We start from the raw sequence: 6,244 nt of genomic DNA, 5'->3' as shown, positions 1-6,244 counted from the left end.
CTGCAGATACTGTTTAGTTCTAACTAGAATGAACTGTAAACACATGTCCACTAGCTAGCTAGATGCCTATTACTGATTTTTATAATTTATTTATGTATTTATTTTTATGCACTGACTATGGCAGTATTTACAGTAAGCGCTGGTGTGAAAGGTCTTGACGATATAGCACCACTTCCCCCGCATACAAAGTGAACACAACAAGCAGAAAGAACATGACAAGCATCCAGCAGATGATCCACATATTTTCAGTAATTCCAAATACATATTCAGTATATCAAAGTTGATTGATTTGTAAAATAGTGTGTTTCACACCCTATGGTATTGGCTTATTATTGTAACTTCCCTGCAGCCCATTCCCCATAACTAAAATGTTTCCTATTAAGTGTATGAAGGGATTGGCTTTGTGTGTTTCCTGTCTTTCTTTCCTGTGGTTTCAGAGCAGCCACACTGTCTTCTTGTAAATTCCCTTTTGCATAATTAGCCTCATGAAAATATCCCACCACTGATGATGGTGTTATCTGAGTTTAAATTCACTCCTTGTTATGCACCTAAACTGTTCTACCTGCACCGTGACAACATTCCAGTATAACACACCCATCCAAAAAAACATTTCACTGTACCTGTGTGTTCCTTTAGAATATCATTGACACAGTAAATCGGAATACCTGACCAGTGTCCAATGAAAGCGGTAACAGCTGTTAGAGTTGCACTTTATGTGAAAGTGATGAAATGCAAGAATAATCCTACAATGCCAGTGGTAAAATTATTGCTCGGTTCATCCTATTTGTCACGCAAACTTTTAATAGAGCCTTTAGAAAAGTAATAATGAATTACTGTAAGAAATAAATAATTTCCTAAAATGTGCATGGATAAATCTAACCTGAACACAAGTTGTACTGAGCTTGGCCATAACCATTATAACACCAATAAAAGAGCAAATTGGACATGCTCAGCAGCTGCCAAAGGATTCAGAAGCTAGAAGATTGACTGTGTTTTGAAATGACTGTAGAGAGCAGACACTGACAAAGCACACCCCTCACCCAAAGCATGCAGGTCATCAATAAGTCATGGGCTTCTCCAACTGGCTTAGCTGACAGCAACCAGCTTTCAACTGTCTTGCATTAAATTCTTCAAGACTTTCATTTTGAAAACTATACACACAAACATCAGTATATATATATAGTGTTGCTATTATTATCATTATTTAAAACCATTAATGGTATTGACTTCCAATACCATTGTTTAACTAATAAAGCCTGGTGAAAAATACATCACAAAAACTAAATTCATGTTCTCATCCCCCACTGAAACACAAGTATAGTGGAGGTGACTACATGTACTTCTGTAACTAGAGAACCGCATATGCAATTGTGATGAAACCTGGTTACGTTTTTGAGAGTGTCAGAATGTGGGGTATAAGGAGATGCCAGTCCTGTCTTTGGTTAAGTCATGGAATCCACCTGTTTACTCTTATGAAGTAATGTTTACATATACATACAGTGGATGCTGATCTATTTCATGATACTGCTCTAGTGTTGTATGCACAGCCATGGCGACGGTTACAAAGATATTTGTTGATTATTATGCATTTTATCAGCAGGCTCTAGTACAGGTAATGAAAACATGAGACCAACGTGGAGGAGGCCTATTGAAGAAGTACAAAAAGTTATGCTAATTGCATTCATTACAATCCTAACCTTAAAAAATAAACTGGGGAAATCTACAGGGTGCTTATAAAGGAACTCCGCCACTTGTAACTTATTTTTGGAGAATATATTTACCGCAATGAAACTTAGCAGATGGAGGTACTAAAAAATGGATTGCTGTGGGCCATAAGGCTCCCGTCATCACGATAGCATTAAAACACTATGTGGCATTTCCGCAGCGACACAGGACACTGCTTTACGGAGTTTAGTTTCTGGAATTTTTTTTTTTTCCACAGCAAACTGGTTCATAACAGTCAGTGTTTGTTTGTGTTTTTGTATCCCGCATTTTGAAACTACATTAAGAAAGATACAGTAAAAAAATACACAGAAATATATCATAAATCCCTAAGACTGTGCAGTTCATTTCTGCTAAGTTTCACTTCAGTTACCACAAAAATCAACAAAATTGAAAGAAAATAAACCCAAAGATGTTATCATAGTGTGTTTGAACTAGTTCACGGTTTTTGAGTAAAAGTAATGTGACACGCTGTCTCTAGTGATTGAGCTGACGCCACCAAGGTCACATCAATGGGTGTCTTAATGGCCTTTAGAAGCCTGTGATTAACACCATCTCTATAAGGAGGCAGAGCAGCAAATAAACAGGTCTCTGAGAGAGAGAGAAAAACTGCATTTTTATTCTATAAATCCTCCGTGGCAGCAGATTCCTAGCTCGCATCAAAATATGTCCATAATAGCACAGTTTGTCATGGGGAATAAATCACACAGGTTTCAAAAGGGAGTGGAGCCATCAGCACTGGAACTCAAGACAAGCAGGTGCATGTCAGCATTGATTCCTAGCCAACAACGCTTCATAGAAAATATGAGACTGATTTTTGGTAACGTTCAGATGTGGGCTCATATCAACTTGATGTGTCTCCCTCCGGAGAGCAGACAAAAACAAGCAAAAAAAAAAAAAAAAAAAACTGTGAGGGAAAAACACAACGTGACAAGAGACAGCACTTTAAGCCATCGAATGTGCTTCACCCACGGGAGCCAACTCAATTACAGCTGCACATCCGATGAAACAACCCACGGATAAAGAGATTGTTAAAAGTGGGGGAACCATTTGGTAATCAGATCCTTCAAAAACAATTTCGCTTTTTGCCACTGAGTAATGGCAGTGATTGACATGCACTTCTCTACAAAACTGTTCCAGCCTTCAATAAAGTATTCAGAAGTGCTGAGACCACGAGAGGGTTTTTAAGTAGTAAATGCTGTCTTTCAAATACACTTAGTTGACAGCCGGCTCAACACTGTCAATAAAAGTCGGGCTAAGCTATGCACTTTCCAGTCAAAACCCTGGGTGTTTTTCAGGTGAGAGACTTGCTTGCAGTTTGCATTAGCTGGTTCACTTTAAGAAGACGCTATCCCTTCTAAGTTGTGCACGCTTTCACAAACATACCCGAGGAAAAAGCATTCAGCCTCATAAAAATAACCATGTTTTTTTCACTCTGAACAATTTCATGACATATAACTTTTTAAAAAATGTATTTAGAAATGTTGTTGCATTGTGTCCAGTGGTAGGTCAGAGGTGTACTCTTTATTGTTTACAATAAGATGGTCTTAAACTATTTTAATTTTAATCATCATATTGATTGTTACATTTTTTCCTCTGTTGCATTTTTTCCACCCAATTTGAAATGCCTAATACAAATGTTGCTTCACCACTACAGTACATTTACTGATCAGCAGTGTTGAGGATAAACAGACACCCTCTGCTCTATCGGTTCGGCCAATCAGTTCTTTTCACCTGACATGGTATTGTCGGAAGCCTGACCAGCTGTGATCTCCGAAACTTGGCTAGACAAACTATTCCTGAAAGAAGAAAAACAAAAAAAAAAACCAATACTGTGTTCAAAACAATAAACTCTGCACCGAAACAAGCAAACAAACAATAAAACTTGTAAGTCCATAATTCTGCATTTCCACTTCTGCCAAACTGCATGTTCTATCCAACAGGTGGATTGAGTCTCTCGGTGTTGTGGAAGGATGCATGGCTCGGTTCAGTTCCAGAGCAGGTTTTTGCTTCCACTTTGTTTTGTATTGTAGTCTGGTCGTGTACACAAACTAATTAGCATAGCCTATCTAAACTGAAGAGGCTGCAAGTGCTGTCTTGGGTGTACTTGAAAGCAATGCAGATTAAATAACTATTAAACCCTCTGTTAAAAAATAAACCTGGACTAGCAGTGATCCCTAAGAACTGGAGTTTGGAAGCATTGCTCTCGAGTAGATCTACATGCTGATAAAAGAGTGAATAGTACAAGTGTTTAGTGCCATTTGTAGGATTTCTGCATTCATTCTGACTGGTTGTAAGTGCCATACTCCCAATAGTTTAATTAATATTTGATTCAGTTTTTGTAAGATGCCAAGAGCTGATTTCAGGGCCATATTCATAGTACTAACAGACTAGTAATATCTAATACACACTGGAGTTGTTAGGCTGGTTCCCTGGTCTTGTTATAGTAGAAGACCAACACAAGGTAATGAACCTGGAGATATTCCTTCAGTGACGACTTCCGGTGCCCTGAAACAATTTTGCTCAGTCCTAAACAATCAATTTCTCAAGAACGCGTATCTCATTAGCAGGCATTTTTTATTCAGTCCTCTGGAATGTAGAAGGGGCAGGGCAGTGTTTTAGTTGCCTACAGCGGTTAAAGTGGAAACCTGTAATGACAGCATAGCTTGAATTTTAAAAGAAGCCACACAACTGAATTGAAATTTGTGGAGGAACTGCAATTCCATGCGCCACACTAGAAGGACTCAATTTAGAAGACCGAAACTAGAAAGACCCCAATTCTGACCCTCGAGATCCACACCAGTCCAAGTTTCTACTCCAAGCAGGTTCTAAAATAGTTAATTGAACCTGCTAAGATGCAAATAACTAATCAAGGATCTGATTCAGATTTTTTTTGTAATACAGCTAACTGAAAGCAGGGTTGAACAGTCATGTACAGAAACAAGAATCAATGTTCAACTACTGTAAGATTGTGATTTTTGCAGCACCATTATGCTTAGAGTCTCACAGCTGTCATTTTATGACAGAGCTCAGGCCATTAATAGACCACAATCCCTTCAAATGCGTTGTTATTAGCTTCTCCAACTAATTCATTTTAACCTCCCACACAGAGCTACTCACAGGCACTTTCAAATGAATCAAATTTCAGATCCTGCATGCATTCAATTCAAACAAAGGCAAATAGGCCCCAATTTGCATGTGCTTAGGGAGTACCCATGGTAGCTAATTTCTGGATCACAGAGCCCCCTGTTTACCTGCAGTTCGAAGGTGAAGTCCCCATGCCTCTTCGTGGACCTCTCCTACACTATACAAATATGTTGCTCCCTGGTTTGACATACAGTACAAGACATAGTCCAAGATAATCCTGCAACCATCCACTTTGCTGGTATTGTCTATGACCTCAGTCAGATTCCTCGCTTGAACACCTGTAGATAAAGGAAAATCACTATTATAAATGGGGCAAACTATATACTTGGGTAAATAGAGAATATAATGTAAAATGTATTGAGATTTGCAGTGGTAAAACAAGCTTAGTAATTTATATTAAGAATAAATGATTAATAAATAAACATTTTGGTCTTCCTGTGACACAAACGCGGCATTTATTGTGTGGTTTCTGGTAGACCAACCTTATGTGTTAAAATGTATTGGTTTAAAAGCTTGCCCTAACTGTAGGGAACTAGAAATACAGGTGTGAATTGTGGTCAGGTTAAACAGCAGTTTAATACCAGTTTAACCTGACTCGGTCAGCAGGTTGGTTCAGGTGAGGCTTAACAGGGGAGAAGAGCTTCCCGTGTCCTCACAAAGCCCTGAAACGGAGAGCTAGAAGTTATACGCCTGTATTTAGGTTACTTTTATTTTCACATTATCTTGAGTTCATTTAATAAAATGGCACTGAAAGCACTCAAGCACACTTCCTTGCGATGCTACCTGCATCGACTCTCCTGCCACTCTGTATATTTAAAATTTGCAGGTCCCGGTCACATTTCTTTGTTCATCCCCCAAGTTTAAATGCACAAATAAAGCAAACGGTAGCAAAGTTAAATAAATAAATAAATAAATGGGCATTGACTTCAAAGCGCATTTATTGTCATAATCCCGGCCACAAAGAATGTGGCTGAGTTTCAAGCTTTTTGCTTTGATACACAATATGGTGGAAATGTCCCTAAGAAAACAACATTCAAACCAACATCATTACAATAACAGCTAGATTCTTATCAAACTGAAAGAAAGCAACACAATTCACAGCTCCTTTATACTCCTCAAGCACTGTTTAACTCTGTATATGTAAAATAAAAGCTGAGCAGTGTCACGTTAGCAGTTCAAAGCATTAATGCTCAACACAGTGGCCATAACCTGCAAATAATTAATGACTCAGAACAGGGTGTTATTAACAGAAACAATTATGTTTTTGAAATGTGTTTTTGTAGGTTATATTTTGGACTAGATCCCTTATACCTCATTTCCACTGGGGGGGCCGTGGCTGGCACTGGTCAATAAAAACATAATAGATTTGATATTG

Source organism: Polyodon spathula, chromosome 22 (assembly GCF_017654505.1).
Source record: "Polyodon spathula isolate WHYD16114869_AA chromosome 22, ASM1765450v1, whole genome shotgun sequence".
NCBI classification, from domain to species: Eukaryota; Metazoa; Chordata; class Actinopteri; order Acipenseriformes; family Polyodontidae; genus Polyodon; species Polyodon spathula.
Note: the sequence above shows the minus strand (reverse complement) of the source record.